This window comes from Diabrotica undecimpunctata, chromosome 4, assembly GCF_040954645.1.
Source record: "Diabrotica undecimpunctata isolate CICGRU chromosome 4, icDiaUnde3, whole genome shotgun sequence".
NCBI lineage: Eukaryota > Metazoa > Arthropoda > Insecta > Coleoptera > Chrysomelidae > Diabrotica > Diabrotica undecimpunctata.
The window spans coordinates 104,306,445-104,325,483 of NC_092806.1; the positions used below are offsets into that span (position 1 = coordinate 104,306,445).

The 19,039-nt window shown below is 32.6% G+C and overlaps 1 long non-coding RNA gene across 1 annotated transcript in view; it reads left to right on the forward strand.

The window, feature by feature from the left end:
- The window catches only part of LOC140438340 (uncharacterized), a 30,998-nt gene extending 13,450 nt beyond the window's left edge, over positions 1 to 17,548 (forward strand). The window contains exons 2-3 of the long non-coding RNA XR_011950505.1: positions 12,550 to 12,646; positions 17,464 to 17,548. This is a non-coding gene — a long non-coding RNA (uncharacterized lncRNA). The remainder of the gene's footprint in view (positions 1 to 12,549; positions 12,647 to 17,463) is intronic.
- The last annotated feature ends 1,491 nt before the right edge of the window (positions 17,549 to 19,039 follow it).

Genomic DNA, 19,039 nt, shown 5'->3' on the forward strand with positions numbered 1-19,039 from the left:
ATTCAAGGTTCTATTTGCGTATTTTAAATATTAAAAGAGTAGGAAAAGACATGTTTATGCTTTTATTTATTTTTTAAAACTATTCTATTTTCTTTCTAGAGTTCCGTCTTCTTTGAACGACCTGTGGTCTTTTTTCAATTGGGCACTTGTCTAAGGCTATGACAAATACTCTGTCCTCTGCTATTCTACATTAATATGACTGATTCATTTTCTCTTTCTTGCAGCTATTTTATTGTTTATCCTGTCAATCCTGTGTATCTTTTTCTTCTTCTTCTTCTTCTTTTTATATAGACATTACTCTGTCTGTTTTTCAATGTGTCTCCAGTAAGTTACCGTTCCATGGTTTTCGTGGTCTTCTTGCTGATCGTCTTCCTATTGGGTAACCGTCTCTTGCCATGTCTACTACTCCATTTGTTGTCATTCGGCTTATATGATCGTTCCATTCTACTCTTCTATTTCTTAACCAGTTCTTAATGTTCTTCACCTTGTATCTACATCGTATATCTGTACTTCTAGCTCTGTCCCATAGTGTCTTACCATCAATTTTTCTAAGTGTTTTTATCTCTGTTGTTTCTAACATCCTTTTTGTCCTCTCTGTGTCAGGTCTTGTTTCTGCTGCGTATGTCATTATTGGTCTGATAACTGTTTTGTAAATTCTGCCTTTGGTTTCTTTCCCGATATTTTTATTTCTTCATATTGTTTCATTTAAGCAGCCTGCGGCTCTGTTTGCTCTATTCAGTGGATCTTCCACTTAAGTTTCAAAATTTCCGTAGCTAGATAATGTGATACCTAGATATTTAAACTTCATCACTTGTTCTATTATCTGACCTTCCAGCTCCAATTAACATATTAGTAAACTTGCTGTTGAAACCATGCATTTTGTCTCTTTTGAAGAAATTAACATGTTAAATTTTCTGGCGGTTATATGAAATTGGTGTAGCATACGTTGTAAATCATCTTCACTTTGAAGGAATAGTATTGCGTCGTCTGCATAGCAGATTATTTTAATTTGTTTTTCTCCCATTTGGTATCCTCTTTTATTTCTTACTTTTTTATTATTTCATCCATAATCCGGTTGAACAATAAAGGACTCAGGAAATCTCCCTGTCTTATCCCATTACCAGCTTCAATAGGGTCGGTTAGTTCTTCTTCTACTTTTACTTTTATTGTGTTGTTTTGGTATATATTTTCGATTGTTTTGATTATTCAATGAAATTGACATTAATTTGATAGTTTTCATTTTATTAGTACTGATGGTATATAACTAGCATCTGTTGGTACTATATATCAATTTGAACATGTATAAGTAAGAGCACTCTCTTGTTAGTAATTTCAGTATAAATTATGACGAAACCAGAAATAACCCATAATATTATCCCACACCTCAAAGGTCTGCCTCGCGGTATCTGGGAGACGCAATAATTCGCTTTTGATAGATAAAAACAAAAACTCACTAAGACGAACACAACATAAATCAAAAAAATCCGTCAACCTGTCAATAGGGACATACAATATTAGATCAATGTCTACGGATGAAAAAGTACATGAATTGGAAGAAGAATTAACAAACATAAAATGAGATATCATAGGCCTATCAGAAACTCGACGAAAAGAAGAAACCCGAATACAGCCTATGTCATACTTAAAATAAGAAGAACATCAATTAAAATTATCCAGGTATATGCCCCCATGACAGCTTATGATGACGAAGATATCGAACTATTTTATGAAGATATATCAAAGGCTATGGAAGAACATAAAAATCGTCTTATACTACTAATTCGAGATTTCAATGCCAAACTGGGTAGAAAACTAAACAAGGAAGAAACTAAAACAGGAGATTTCGGGTATGGTCAGAGAAATGATAGAGGTGCTACTTTGATGAACTACCTAGAAGAAAAGCATCTATACGCAATGAACTCCTTTTACAAAAAGAAGCCCCAACGAAAGTGGACATGGATCAGCCCTAATGGATCCACAAAAAATGAGATCGACTACATACTGTCCACGGAACGATATATCATTAAAGTTGTAACAGTTCTTAACAGATTCACAACAGGTAGCGATCACTGGATGGTCAGAGCAAAAATTAGTGTTGACGGTAACTACGAAATGAAAAGAAAAATAATTAAAACCTGGGATCTAGTAGATAGAAACAAACTAGGGCAATATAAAGAGATATACAAAGACCTATTAAAAGAACAACTTACTTAAAAATTAGACAGTGATGACAAAGATATAGATGAAATAGACAACATACTTACAGCAACGATGATTACATCAGGAAAAGAAATAGCAAAAAGGATCTAAAAAAGAACAACTATATATCAACAGAAACAAAGAAGCTTATGGATAAAAAAAGGAAGCTATAGAATATGTAGAAATCAATAAAACAATAAGCAGAATGATAAGAGAAAATAAGAGAAAAGAACAAGAAATAAAAATAGAAAAAGTAATACAAAACAACAAAAATATGAAATGCTTAAGACCGAAATTAGGTAAGTGTGAAATAAACAAAATAAAAGATGAAAACGGACTAGAAACAAACATTAAAGATGACATTATAAATATTATCCACCATTTCTACTCAGAACTATATAAAACAAAAAAGGAACCACCAGAAACAATTAAAAACCAACTTAAAGCTAAAGTAAAAAATGTCAACTCAGAGCTACAGCCAGAAATAAGCAAATCAGAAATAAAGAAGGCATTAAAAGAAATGAAAAACAACAAATCGCCTGGAAAAGATGGAATAATTGCAGATATGCTGAAATATGGTGGAAAAGTGGTAATTAACACTCTACATTCCCTTTTTAACAAGATATTAAAAGAAAAAAGAATCCCAATCAACTGGAAGGAATCCGTAACCATTATCCTACACAAGAAAGGGGATAAAGCAGATATAAAAAAACTACCGTCCCATAACACTCCTCAATGTAATGTATAAACTCCCAACAAAAATTTTAACCAATAGATTGATGACAAAATTCGATGGAAACCCAACAAGCTGGTTTTAGAAAGGGATTCTCTATAAGTATGAAAATACTTATAGAACGAGCAAATGAATACCATATTCCTCTATATATAGCGTTCATACATTTCGAAAAGGCTTTCGACAGTGTCGAACATTGGGCAGTGAAAAGTTCTTTGATTAACAGCAGAATTTACCACAGATATACGGAACTAATAGCCAATATATATAAGGAAGCCAAAACAACAATTAAAGTATATGAATAAACAGAATCAATACAAATAAATAGAGGCGTGAGACAGGGTGACACAATATCACCGAAACTTTTTAATCAGGCTGTGGAAGATATTTTTAAAAGATTAGAATGGGAAGAAAAAGGTATAAAAATTTGTGGACATTACTTGAACCATCTAATATACGCTGATGACATCGCATTGATAACAGATAAATGAGAAGAATTATTTGAAATGATGAAAGAACTGGACGTAGAAGCTGGAAAGATAGGCCTTATTATAAATTACAGCAAGACCAAAATTATAACAAATACAGATGAAAACATCACAATGAGGTTCGGACAAGATGAAGTAGAACAAGTTCAGGATTATATATATCTGGGTCAAACTATAAAACGTAACAAAGAAAACCAAACAGCAGAGATAAAAAGACGAGTTAGACTGGCATGGGCGGCATTTGGCAAACTAAGCTACATTCTTAAAAACAAAAGATATCCACAGCATCTTAAGACTAAAGTATACAATCAATGCGTACTCCCTGTTCTAAATTATGGTTCTCAAATGTGGACATTTACAAAAGCAAACATGGACATAACCATAAAAACCCAAAGAGCAATGGAAAGACAAATGTTGCACATAAGACTAATGGATAAAAAGAGAAACAAGTGGATAAGAGAGAAAACAAAAGTGAGGGATGTTAGACAAGAAGTTGCAAAATTGAAATGGAGATTTGCCGGGCACAATATAAGACAAAAAGAATACCAATGGAACAAAATTCTTATAAGTTGGAGACCGTGGGAATATAAACGAAGCAGAGGAAGGTCCCAAATGAGATGGGCAGATGATATCAAGAAGCACGTGGGCTCTAGGTGGATAACTATACCGACAGACAGAGAAGAATGGAAAAGGATTGGGAAGGCCTATGTCCAAAGATGGACCGAAAAAGGCTAATTAGATAGAGACAGATTCTCCCCGTGTGATCTTAGTATTTCCGTTGATTGAATAGTATAGGGTATCCAATATTTTAATCAAAGGTATGTCAGAGTCTTATAAATTTTATATATATTTGCAAAATGAAGAAGAAAGTTAAGCACAGGCAGTTAAACAGCTGATCTGTCAATTTAGAAGTAAGAGCAAGTACCAACTTGCTGAAAAGCATACCATACACAAAAGGGATAATAAAATGTACTACACAAACTATAGCGATATGAGCTATATATAAGCTATATATCTATTAATTATTAGGATATACAATATTTTTTCTAATACACCTGGAACGATTGAGTGAATAATCAATTATTGACTATTAGGCAGTTAATTAGAAATGTTGGGAATACAAAAAAAAAACATTAAACTAGTTATTTATAGATTTTAAACAAACACTGATATAATCATAAGAATAAAACTATGAAATACCATGGCCGAACTAGGCTTACCTAATAAACTAATTAATAAAGTATCTTACTGTCGACTTATTTTCAAATGTACTGCAAAGAGCTTTAAAAAATGTGAACGAATTATTAACAGCTGTTTTGAAAACTAAATATTATGAGACGAATTGGGGATATTATATTACACAAACTAAACCGCTTGCCTACAAAAAATATTAGGAAAATATGATACGACGCGAAAGACTAATGACTTTACAGCTAATTGCCACATAAGTATCAATGTAACTATAGCTCGCAAAATGGGTTCAATTACATTGCAATTTTTAAATTTTTCGTGATAAAATGAAGTGATTGATTGTTGTTTTGAAAAGGTAAGTTGTTTTTTATTTTTGTATTCCTATCATCTGATATTGTAATATCAACAACATTTTTCATAATATAGGTATTCTGAAATGCGCTTTCTCTTACTGATAACGAACAAAAGTTTTATTAACTTCTCGTTAATATAATTATGTAGGAATTAAGAATTTTATCTTGTTCTTACTCTAGTGCTAAAGCAGAAATGTAGTCATAGTCTACCGTATTTTTTTCATAGTGGTCATAGTTTTTAATTGTAGTATAGCTTATGTGTTTATAATAACTAGTACAGAGAAAATAATAAAAATTTTTACCCTGTGCTTTATGTTTATTATCCTTTATTGTATTGGAACATCTAGAAGTATAGCAATACATTTTAATTGTTGAACAAAAGAGAAAATAAAAACACTTTTTGTGGTGTGCCACTTAACCATACACAAAATTGTACACAAATAGTCAAATGGTAGTAAAAGTTTCCGATATAGGCCGCCAGACGGTAGAGGCACCGCCGCGCTCTATGTCTATACTATGAGATGTTTTTCATACAGTTTTCGGATCAGATTTTTTCAAAACATCAAATTACATTTTCTTTTTGCCTTTCTTTATTTAGGCTAACCGCTACTGTTTTTTTCTTCAGCCTTTCTTCTTAATCTACGTTAATGTTATTATATTTACAATTCTTTCTGGAACGAGCTATAATTTTTCTCAAATAACCATTTTGTGTGGTTTAGTCGCCTTAAGGTTTAGCATGCTTTGTCAGATGCTCTTTAAAGTCCCTTTTAATATTAATATCGTTTGAGAAATTTTTCCCAGATACTTATATTTCGTTTTGATTTTCAATCTTCTTTTAATGTTAGTTTAAATGGTCCAGTAGTGTGTTCGTACAGTTCAGTTATAAGCAAAATTAGGTGTTGTTGTACACCTAATTCTTTTAGTATCAGTCATAAGTGTATCCATTTGACTCTGTCGAATGCTTTACGACAATCTATAAAACAAATCCATAGTGGGATATTGAATTCCCTAGAATTTTATACTTTTTTTTTGGACTATTATAATAATAGCTTTAAAATTAAATGTTTAGTGAAAATCTCTACGCGACTTTGATGCATTAAATATTTTAATTAAAAATCGACATATCTATTGAAATTAGGCAGTAAAAAAGTATGTTATTAAAGATTGATTTATAAATTATTGTAGTTTAAATTCAACTACGCTATAAAACAAACATTGCATGTCATAAACTGCAGTAATCCAAAAATTACAAAGATCTCCCTGTTGTTTGAGTTTTCTTTAATTATATTAATAGGGTAACAAGCATTATAATCCTACCGAAGGGGCTTCTACTTTCATAAACTGTTACACGATTACTCTATCCGATGTACGTACATTTATGAACTAAATGTTTTAGTGACAATGCCTTTTAATAAAAAATACTAATTAATAAAAATGGAAACTTAACTTTTCCACGTTTATAATAGACACTTTCTTATGTTTAAAAATATATAAAACAAGTAATATAAATTACCGCCTTGTTTATTAAAACTAAAAAGTAAAATAAAGTTATGTGTCGGTTAACAATTTATATTTAACTACATTAGCCAAATAATCCTGAAATTCCTCCATGACTAAATTGATGGATATTTAAATAAATTTCAAGTTCCAAAATGTACCAGCTGTAAAATTTGAAAATCTACTACTAATACAATTATTGGCAACATCTCAGGAGATTAGAAGTGTACGCAAAATGGTAAATACGGATCCCACAAATGATTTATCCTGTTGTGGAGTCCACTTAATCCTACATGTTGGTCGGAGTCTAAATAAAGCGCTACTTAGATAATACTATACACGGTGTATATTCTACTGGAGTTAGTATGATACCGTTTTAGAACGGAGCTCAGATTAACCGCTAGATGTATATATATATATATATGGTAACGGGTACAGTTGTTGGCCAGTCACTAGTGATTAGCCACATTCACCAAAATTCGAAATAATAATATTTTCAGAAACTATAAGGAAATAAATTTATTTGCATTGAAATTTGGCAACATTACTATATATTTGGTCTAGTTATCAGCTCTTTCAGTTAATATTACCTAGTTGTTACTGCGTGTGTTGTTCAAAGCTTAACAGGTGCATCCAGTTTTAAGAGTTTTTTAAAGAATTTGTTAAGGAAGGCTATTCACGAGGTGAGTTATCTTGGCTAATAGTATTATGTATCTGGGTATATTAATATTTTATGGCGATTTAGTGGAGTAGATCTTACATTATCATTGGTTCTAATAGTAAGGTTATGCAGTTTTAGCGGTAAATTTGAGTGTATCTTAAATATGTCCGTGTTATACTGATTGTCCTACCGGCCAATTGCTGTACCTACTTTATATTAAAATATTTATTATAATTTAGGCTTTTTTAGCCTAGTTTGGTTTAAGGTAAGATATTTTAAGCCTTTTTGCTTATTTTTTAAAGCAATAACCAGTGGTTGGCCGACTGCCAATCACTAAACCACAGGGTGGCCAATAACTGTAACATGTAATAAAAATATATTTTTTGTCCGGATTTGTATTTATAAAATTACAATTATTTTAGTTTTTATAAAATTAGTGCTAATGTAGGCACTAACATATCAAACATCATCAAATTAAATTTAAAACGTCCGTATTGTAGCTAGCATTATTACGATTAAATGATTTTTATTTTTAGAATAAAAAATACCAAATATCCGGAAAGATAAAACGTATCACAAACAATATACAGAACAAGATCTTCAATCTGCTTTTCAGACCATAAAAAATGGCACGAGCCAACGAAAAGCAGCTGAATAATTAAATGTGCCAAGAGCAACACTACAGTTTAGAGCAAGCCAAAAATTTAATGAAAAAACTACCCTTGGTCCCAATCCTATTATTTGTTTGGAGGAAGGGAATCGTTTAAAACATTGGATCATAATATGCCAATACAAAAGTTCTCCAGTAAGAGTAAAAGATATACAAGATTCAGTTAAAGGTTTTCTTAACGCAAATCCACGTGTCAATCCTTTTACTGAAAATCGGTCAAAAAAAGATTGGTATAGATCCTTTTTAAAGCGACACCCAGATTTATCTGAGAGAACTCCACAAACGGTGGCGGCAGCAAGTTGTGTCTAAAAAGATATAAAAAAATGGTTCACTGGTGTTCAAGAACACTTACAAAATAAAGGTTACATTGATTTTTTTCAAGACCCTTCGCGTGTTTTAAATGGCGATGAAACCTGCTTTCTATTGTGTCTCAAAAATAAACTAGTATTGGCTGTAAAGGGAAACAAACATGTATATCAAATAGAGCACATTTACTCTTATAAAGGAATTCCTAGCAATCTTCTAAATTCCGTTCCAAGAGAATGGGGCATAGGATGTAGCTATACGGGATGGATAAAGCATGAAAACTTGAATATATAGGAAACGTCTTATATAAGTACCTAGTTGCGTAAAACACTAAATTTCCAGTTATTTTGTTCGTTGATGCACATAAAACTCACTCAACCATTTAAACCAGTGAACTATGAAACCAGAATTATACAACCTGCAGGTATTGCTGTATTTAAACCATTAGGCAAATTGGAACCGGGCAGTATTAAAGATTAGACGCGAAAACCCGAACTCAGTAGTTACCAAAGAGAAGTTAGCATTTATGCTAAACAAAATCATTAGTCAATTAAAATCAGATAACATAATTAATGGCTCTAAAGCATCTGGATTGTATCCATGGAACCCTGAAGCAATGGACTATTCCTAATGTTTAAAGCCGCAAGAATATTAGAATTTTAAAGTTTGGATGATTGTGAAGAACTAAATGGAGATTCACGGGTGCAGTCACAAATGATATACAGGATACCTCTATCAGCACAGAAACTCATATATCTTCAGATATTACACTTAACCCTGTAGGTGGCAATGAAATAATATACAAGGGACAAGATATTCCTGTCATTACAGAAGAAAATCTACTTTCGGATTTTCGAGTTTAACTTTCAGAAAATGGTGATATTATATATAATATAAAAGATGCCACAGAGGATACAATGACTTTAGATATTCAATCGACATCCAATAATGTGCCTTTAGTTAATCACTACAACTCATCATTTAGGGAAATTGACACCTTAATCGACAAATTCTTATTTTTTTGCCCAAAAACCCAGAAAGAAATGGCAAAAAGCAAACAGAAAGTTGCCTTTCGTGCTCACTTCTTTAGATCGTTAAAATGCAGAGAGGCGTAAAATTGAAGAAAAAATAGAACAAGAAAAAATATAATTAGAACGAAAACAAAAGCAAATTGACGCAAAAGCAAACAATAAAGATAAAAAATCGGTTGCCTGTAAAGTCGGTTTTACGGGCGAAGATTTTACGTGACAACGTCTTTTTCTCGGTAGAATATTTATTGATATGAATATTATTAAATTGCACAATAGGAACAAGGAATTGAATGAAAATAAGAATTGCACAAATTTTAACTATAGAAATATATTTTGTTTACTAAAACATTGTACATAAACCTTTAAACGTTGTGATTTAAACTAATAATTTACTTAACACTATCAACATTTGTCAATAGTATGACATAACCTATAAACTCAGTTTCTCAACTTTTGTGTCAATCTAACAATTAATCAATCAATCATAGTTTACGATAATGAAATATTAGTGTACAATTATTTACCTTTATTGTTGTAGTTGTTGTAAATGACGAATCTAAGCACTCCACATTTTCACTACAGACACAGCTGACGATACTTTAACCACACGTGTGAACTTGTATTCTGACGCTTTCTCGGTTTTCCAACGCCAAGAACGCTCGAGAAAGACAGAGACACAAGCACGCACCGATTCAACGCGCCTAATTCTCTAGTGCTGCGCGCGCAGCGGACCGATCATGTTTGAGTGGGAGAGAGACGCAGGGCATTCGCCAGTCCGGCAGGCCTCTCTCTCGTTCGGTAACTCATCGTAACAGACGTGAGCGAGCGTTACACTTTTTCATGAGTGACTCCGAGCCACAACCTAATTTAAGACGTTGTCACGTCAAAAAACAAGGAAACCACGATGAAAGTGATAAAAAAAGTTAATTACGAGAGCACAAAATGTCAAACTGTTGTAAGAATAAAGAAAATGTTACAGCAAATATAGGTAATATTGCAAATACAAATATTTGGAAAGCAGACACACTTATTGATGATACAATTAAAAGCACTACTTTGAGAAGTAGAGTTAGAGTACATATACTAGAAGTAATCAACCTCAAACAAAAACAAGAATTGCCACAGAACCAATTTCCTGATTCTATAGAGGAAAATATTAATCTGCCCACAATTGATAACATATTTTTTGATATCTGCAACAATATGAATTCAACAAATTTGAAGAATACATCCCAAAGCTTTGTATAAATTTGAAAACCAGCAAAGAAAAACGTGCCGGTAAGTCGGCTAAAAGAAAGTTATTTTTTTAAACTGAGGGATATCCAGAACATAAAAAAATAGAAATTTTCTCAGATAACGGTGAAACAATCAGACGACACCAACCTACCTGTAAATAACCTTGTGTTTACAGGATTGTGTTATTCTTGTTCCCATAATATATCTAAATCAAAAGTTGGAATAAAATGTCTATTTTGTATTAGAGGCTACCATAGTGGTACTTGTGCAAAGAAACAACAAGAAATTGTTAACTTATATAGTTTGGTGTGCCTTACCTGCACAAACAAAAAAAGAAAAATAGGAATTTTATGAATGGCCAATGACTGTAATTCTATATGCCAATAACTATGTTTGTATGGCCAATAACTGTGTAATTATGTAAGTGTTCAAATTTGTGCGAATTTTTGATATACATTATTATTTCTGATTAAAATAACCTGAGTTTTTATAAAATTTGATGTTTCATTGCTATTAAATTAAAAGATACCAATTTACAATTTTAATTCAATTGGCAATTCCTTAAGTGGCTAGTCACTGTACCCGTTACCCTATATATATATATATATATATATATATATATATATATATATATATATATATATATATATATATATATATATATATACAGGGTGTTTCAAAAAAAGGTAACCCCGTCTCTAGGATAGGTAAAAAACTGAAAATGAAAATCATCATGTCCGTTATGCAGCTAAATATTGCAAAAGCATAATAATTAATGTTCTATATCTAGTATAATAAAATATAAAATAAATTAAATACAATGTTCTATATATAGATAAAATTCCATAAATTACATAAATGCGATCGTAGGACTATCAAAATAACACGCGAAACATAATAATATAATATACTTAAAATAACAAAGAATGCAGAACCTATCTTTAAATACACTAACAATTATTATCAATTATTCTTTATGTGCTGTCTTCTACCGAAGGTTGGCGACCATCAAACGATAGGTTTCTCTGTTTTGTGCCGCATGTATTATGTTCGCAGCTTCTGGTATTTGAAACCATTCTATTAAGTTTCTCAGCCAGGACTTCTTCTTTCTACCCAAACTTCTTCTACCTTCGATCTTGCCTTCCACGATAAGCTGTAGCAGACTGTACTTATCATTACGGAACACATGGCCCAGGTATGACGCTTTCCTCTTTTTAACAGTTGTTAACAATTCCACCTCTTTACCCATTCGTCTTAATACCTCTGTGTTGGTCACTCTGTCTGTCCAAGGTATTCTAAGTATGCGTCGATACAGCCACATTTCTAGAGCCGCTAATTTCTTTATAGTTGCTGCTGTTAACGTCCACCCTTCAACTCCGTAAAGTAGCGTAGAGAGTACGTAGCATTTCGTGGCGCGCCATCGGAGGTTAACGCTTAGGTGGCGGTTGCTTAAGAGCTTTCTCATTTTGATGAATTTGGATCTTGCTATTTCAATTCGGATCTTAGTCTCTACGTCTGGGTCCCATTTATCATTTACTGTATATCCCAGATATTTAAATCGGTGTACTCTTTCAATACGTTGGGCTTCAATAATCAGGTCGATATGTTGAATATTCTTTTTACTGATCACCATAAATTTAGTTTTCTTTCCATTGATCTTCAGTCCAAATTGGTTGCCAGTTGTATTTACTCTATTTAGCATCATCTGTAAATCTTCGATGTTTTCGGCCAGTATAACAGTATCATCTGCGTATCGAAAATTACTTATTGGTACGCCATTAATCTTGATGCCCTCGTTGTACTCTTCCAGTGCCTCTAGAAATATTTGTTCCGTGTACAGGTTGAAAAGCAGTGGCGAAAGAATACGGTCCTGTCTAACCCCTCTAGAAATGGTTACGTTTTCACTCACCATATGTCCATTCTTCATGTGGGCTGTTTGATTCCAATATAGATTTTTTATAATCTGGATGTCCTTAGTGTCCAGTCCTGTAAGATGTAATAGTTCTATGAGTTTGTCATGTTCGATAGTATCGAATTATTTCTCATAAGTCGATAAAACAGGCGTAAACACTTTATTATCCATTATCGCCACTAAATCTTCAAAATCTCGTGCATTATTTTTGCGTAATTTGTGTACACTATTTACATTTATTATTATGAATAATACATAAACTTTTATTTTAGGTGCCTGGACTTCTATAATACCTTCTCAAGGTTTCGTTTTGCTGTTATAACAATTACGGGAACCATTGTTCTGGCCACTTTACTTGTCTGTATACTAGTAAGTGCAGTCAATATAATATTAGACCTATACTACCTTTTGTTTTAATGTTTCAACGGTTACTATGGTATAAGTAATAGTTATTATCTTTACTGCTTAATTATTTATTGCATTATTGCTGTGTCCTTATGACAAAAGAACAAAAGCTGATATGACACTTTTTGCTAAATGTATATGAGAGCTGTGTAAAAAAAGTCATAATTTTGCAATAAAGCTTCCATTTATTTGGTGAAATTTATTTTGTACGATTTTGTTACGATCTGCGAATCTATGTTTACAAATCTATTTATTCATAGTAAGATACGAAATATCAATAAATTTGTTTTTAGTATTTTTTTTTGTGCAAAAAATTTGACATATTAACATTTGCCATACATATTTAAATGTATATTTTAGATGTATCAAATAAAAAAAATTGATGACAATAAACATGTTTATTAACGAACAGTGTTAAAAAAAGTCATGGTAACCCTGTTCTACCTCAGGTGCTGCTTCTGATGCAACTATACCGTAATAAAATACGTGTCCATGGGCTGTAAAGAACAACTTATCATTGACTCTGTTATTTCCAACAACCAATCATATACCAAAAAAGGAACCTCTTTACTACTTTCATCGACAAGAAGACAGAGCGTTTTATTCAGTGCCGCATAAATGGCTTGGAGGTATATTAAAAATAGATAAAGGCAATGGTAACATAGCGACCTTTTTAAAACATATAATGTCAGACTAAAATACAAAAATTTGCCTCCTACTACCTGATTAAAACAATATCGAAACTGAAAATATTGCAATCAACTAGGGCCTATTCCAAGGAGACTCTTTGAGTCTGTTGTGGTTTTGTCTAGCGAACCCACTATCCCAGCTACTGAGCTCAACTGACACAGGTTTTAGCAATAAAAATAACACTATTGTAGTGGCAAATCTTAATCATCTATTTCATATGGAGGATTTAAAACTATTGTCTTCCACTCGAAGCCACCTAGAGCAGATGCTAAAAACTGTAGAAAATGTCTGTAATGATATTAGTATGCATTTCGGTCTTGACAAGTGCTGTGTCTTAAATAGAGTCAAAGGAAAGGGTCAGACCGGCAGATTCGATATGCAAAATGGCCAGAACATTGGGAGCAATGGATGAAAATGTTATGTATAAATACCTCGGAATAAAACAAGCGCCGAATATTGACCATAAGCAAATAAAATCTAAGATAACTACGGAGTTTATACGAAGGGTAAAACAGCTGATTCGTTCACAGCTTAACAATAAAAATTTGTTGAAGACACTGAACACCTACGCATTTTACGCGCGTAGCTACTCATTTAATATTGTTAAGTAGACAAAAACGAATACATAAAATCTTCAGCAAAAAGTACGAACCCATCTAACAAAGGCACAGTAGAAGCATCAACATTAGCGCGGTATTTAGAGGACGATGCCCTTTGGATATAAGTGAGCAATTAGAAAAACAGATTACTAATTTAAGAACTTATTTTCAAGTGAAGGCTGATATATTTACTCTACATCGGCTGATTTTCGGAGTAGATGACATAACACCAATAAAACAAGAAATGCGCATAAACCATCTTACTTAGGACAAAAAATGGGTAACCTGGATGGGTAAACCTCTGCACAGGCGACATCCCAATGAAGTCAGTCAAAACTATGTTGATAATGTAGCGTGATGTAATAATATTGTCTGATTCGAAAACATGTTTCCTGAAACAGCAAGTTTATTACTTGCCATTCAGGATCAGGTTACTCAGGTCCAAAACGACAAATGCCGATATGGATGTCAAGTTCAAGAAACTGAATACAAGGAACGGCATGACTCAGTCGGGAAAATCTTTTATTAAGAGATAGCTTTGAAACTGGGACTTCTCTAAATAAATCATCTTCCATATTATCAGTACGTTCTTAATAGTATATCCAATAATGACAACTACAGGCTATATTGAGATTGGACTGTACTCACAGACCAACCAGTAGCACATAGGCACATACTAGACCATATCTCGTACTAACTAACGAGAAAATTAACACTTATAGATGTGGCAATATCTAACAACAATAATTCGCATGTGAAATACAACAAAAAGATCGTCAAGAGACAATGGATAATGCGAATGAGTACCCAGACGATACCTATAGTTCTTTCTACTACTAAAGTCATTTTGAAGAACCTCCTAGAGAACATAAAAAAGCTGGGTCTAAACGAACATCTATATACGACCATGCAAAAAGCTGTGTTACTCTTGACGTCCAGATGGGTACGAAAACATTTTTTTGTACCTAGGTACCTTCGTACAAAAGTCACCTAGGACTCGATAACATAAAAAGAGTCCTACCAGAGATCAATCTTTTTGATACCGTATTTTTCACCTTAGAGCGAGTGTAAGCCGCATGGCTAAATCTGGATAATAATAATAACCTTATCATACCCAAGCGAAGAAGAAATTCAGGAGCTTTGCGAAAATCAACTTTCGACACCAGATGCTCTTGACACCAATGCTGGATGGATAGAAGATATGACGCACAACTGGTAACTCTACCGTACTAGGACTAGATTGAGTTCAAAACTTCTTGCTTAAGAAATTCTGAAGTGCACATCAGTGCTTATCAACACTAACTCTTCATGTTATTTTTATTCCGCAAAAAATAGCATCATTCGGAATTCAGGAAACACAAACTTAATAACGACGGATCAAGATAATACCCCAGATCCAGCCAAGTATAACCCAATTACTTGTCATCTAACTTTGTATAAATTTTACATATCCTAAACAATATCATAAAACTCAACAGAAAGTATGCGCTAAGGGTTCCATAGGCTGCAAAGAACAACTTATTATCGACACAGTCATTACTAACCAAACATAAACCAACAAAAGGAACCTCTTCACTACCTTCATTGACCACAAGAAAGCATTTTAACTCAATACCGCATAAAGTTTCTATTTCGAGGAGACTCGTTAAGTTCATTGTGATTCTGTCTAACGATGAACCCACTATCCCAGCTATTAAACTTTACTGATTCAGATTTTAGCATTAAAAATTAAAAACATTACTGTAGTGGTAAAGCTTAATCATCTGTTGTCTATGGATCATTTAAAACTAATAGCTTTCACTCGAAGCCACTTATATCAGATGCTAAAAACTGAAAAATCATTCTCTAATGATATTGATATCCACTTCGAGTGTGACGAGTGCCGTATTTTGAATATAGTCAAAGAAAGGTTTCAGCCCTAAGGATTTGATATGCAGAATGGCCAAAACATCAAGGTTCTGGGTAAAAATGATATCTATAAATGTCTAGAAGTAAAGCAAGCGCGGAAAACTAACCATAAACAAGTGAAAATTGAATTATCTTGATAGTTCAAACAGCTTCTAAGATAGGGTAAAACAGCTTTTCCGTTTACATTATAATAGTAAAAATTTGTTTAAGGCCCCGAAAGCCTGCACATTTATACACTTAGCTGTTCCTTTGGTATTCATAAATGGGCTAAAACGGAAAAAAACTCGCTAGCAAGAAGTACGAACAGACCTCACAAAGGCACAAAAACACCATCCCCTAAGTGAAATAGAAATAACGACATTACTGTGATATTTAGAAGAACGAGGCCTTATTTAGAGGATTTAGAACTTCGACCCCATATCTTTGGTTAGGATATGTGTTATCGCCGAATAAATAGTAACGGCTGCGCCAGTTAAGGCCTGTCCTTGACTAAAGGCCATTTGTTTTGGTTCTAATAACATGACAAGAAAAAAATCGACGGACGAATGTCCTGTGGAATATACTGTAGTAGTTTCCTACTTGATTTCTGTATCAAAGTACCGTAACTCTCCAACTGTTTCCGTCTCACCTAAGGTATTCAGGTAAGAAGTCGGTGTAGTATTATTTACTTTGCACTTAATCCTGGTACTGGTGATAACTGATATCCTTTACCAAGTTGTTTCTATATCACCCCTACAAACAGGGTTGCCACTTTCGTTAAATTCAGTATGTCAAATAATTTATTCTCCACGTTAATCATCGTTGCGGTCTTCACCAGTATCTTCGGATAAGGAGCTGTGTTATACCCTATGAAACTGTGTCTCTATCTAAACCTACCCATCTACTAGCTCCGACCCCCTAAAGCAAGAGATGACCAGCCCGCGACTTGGACGAGCTAGACAGTAATTACTTAAATGCTCGACAGAGAAGGTAGCCCTGTAGCTAAACGCCACACTCTATAGCCAAAAGCAACCTCACCTAATGTACTCTTTAATGTGTAAGCAATATTTTGTAAAACTTAATAATAAAAAATTGTTTTTTTTTCCAAGGATGACTTGTGAGAAAATATTGCTTAGTATTTGACTAATGATTCATTATTGGAATTAAACAACACAAAAATTCCGACATTCCAATATTAAAATAGCTCAAAGAAACCTAGTGCTGCAGCCTATTTTCACTACAAAAGAAGAATGATCATGACAATCCGTACGCAACTATAAAAAAAAATCTGTTATAAAGCATTAAAATATGTTTTATTTTTGCTAGAATTTGTTATAAAAGTAAATATTAGATAAATAAAATCGTTTTCAGGTTTCCTAAACTTTGAATTGGTCGTAGATAATCCCACTGCACCTGACCAGTTTCTCTAAAATGACTATTTTAGTCGAAGGTTAAATTAAACCATAAATTCCTATGTATTGTTCTTTTAGTTGAATTTTATTGTATAAAAATATCAAAATAAGTTGTTTAAAAAATTCCATTAAAAAACTGTCTACGAGCAGAAAAGATAATAGTAAGTAAAAATATAATTTTTCCTGTTTTTAGTCCAAAGGTGTCGATAGATCTGTCCCATATATCGGAGCTGCCTTTATAGCAATAGCATCTCTTGCTTATGTTGCTGACAGTGGGGAACAATTACTTATAACTGTAAGTATGCAGATATAATTAGTTTTTATACTTCCAAGTATATCAATAATGGCGATTAATAATCGAGATAAGTTTAGGAGTTATATGGTAATTCTAATCTTTGAGTACCAAGTTTTCTGTCTGTGTGTTTTAAAATTTATTTTTATTTAAGTTGAAAAACCTTGTGTAGTGCGTATTCATACTTGAAGTTATGCAACTACAAAGGGAATGTTGTCAGTTACCACTGGGAAAATTCAATCCTCTTCAAACAATATTAGGAAATTATTTTTGTTCTAATATGTTTTGTTTCTGAATTCAACTGTTACTCTGATCAAATATCAAGTTTTGATATCATATTTAATATTTTGAGTGTGTTAGAACATCCCTTATTTATATATAATAGACTTAGTAACTTTGGTAATACTTTTAATTGTTTGAATTTTTTTGATTATTTTTATTTTGTTTTAATTTGTCTGTACTGCTCTTTAATTTTTTTAACTAACACGTTTACAATTTTTCATAATTCTTGTTTCCCTAATATACTTTTTTATTATATTATGTACCTACTTTTAAACATTTATATATGATAGTGTATTCAAAGAGACATTTTAGTATCTGTGTGTTTTTTGAACAATATTTTTAGCCCAATCGTGATAGCATTTGACCTTGCATGGCAAGATGCCCCACATTTTATTATCTTAACCTTTAGGGAGAGTCATTAATAGTGTACATTTAAAATTGCATCAATTCTGCCGCTGCTTTAACTGCTATCTTGATTTTAAAAGAGAATCATTTTTGCTCAATATAATCGCCATTTTCAAATTTTCGGAAAAAAATTGTAGGCACTGAAGTTGTTGCAAATGTGATTTCCGACAATTTCTTTCCTTAAATTTTTTTTGTGCGGTCGATATTTTCCGAATTAACGGTAAAAATAGTAGAAAGGGGGAATTATAACTATCGATATATTTCATTTTTTCCAAAGCTAATATTAAAGTGTTGCTAAAACAACTGTTTTGAGTAGATAAAGTATCACTTTAACCGCAAGGGTAGATAAAGTGACACTTTAACAGCAAGAGTAGATAAAATGTTTTAACTTTTTTTATTCAATAAAATTTTCAAATTCAAACACATTAAGGATTAAAAACAACTGAAATTTTACAATTAACATTATTAGAAATATCTATTTTTGGAGCATCACAACTTGTACTCGTTTGCTTAAACACTTGATTCGAGGTACTGGATTGATTTTCTGGTCCGACAAGTATACACTTGGATACAGCAATCTTATTGCTAACGTTTAACTTTTACTAGATCAGCTCCAGAATAGAATAGAACAAAACATAGTAGCTGAGGAACGACGGAAACAATGCCCCGTGTACATTTCTAAATTTGCAAGTTTTAAAAAATCTGCAATCTTCTTGGGGATATTATATATAGTATTAATCCCCACCGGTTAAGTAGTGCACTTTTGCTGTCAGTAATTTACAAAAAACTT